The sequence below is a fragment of the Octopus bimaculoides genome, chromosome 14, assembly GCF_001194135.2.
Source record: "Octopus bimaculoides isolate UCB-OBI-ISO-001 chromosome 14, ASM119413v2, whole genome shotgun sequence".
Taxonomy (NCBI): Eukaryota; Metazoa; Mollusca; class Cephalopoda; order Octopoda; family Octopodidae; genus Octopus; species Octopus bimaculoides.
In genome coordinates this window covers 30213750-30214066 of record NC_068994.1, presented here as the reverse complement: position 1 = coordinate 30214066, position 317 = coordinate 30213750, and positions in this window count along the sequence as shown.

Sequence of the window (317 nt, the reverse complement as noted above, 5' to 3'; positions counted from 1 at the left end):
GTTTTTGTGTGTGACAGATGCACAGGGGCAATAAACACTGAAAATGTGCAGAAAACAGCTTCCGTCACATGCCAGGGGGAAAAACTATAAGTAGTTGACAGCTTCCATTATCTAGGTGACCAAGTCAGTAGCAGGGGTGGATGCTCTGAGAGTATAGCTGCTAGAATAAGAATAGCCTGGGCAAAGTTCAGTGGGCTCCTATCTGCACTGGTAACAAAAGGGTCTCTCACTCAGAGTGAAAGGTAGATTATATAATTCATGATGCATGTGCAGAAGTCTGGTGCAGGCTCCTGCTTGGTTGGCTCCTGCTTGGTTGG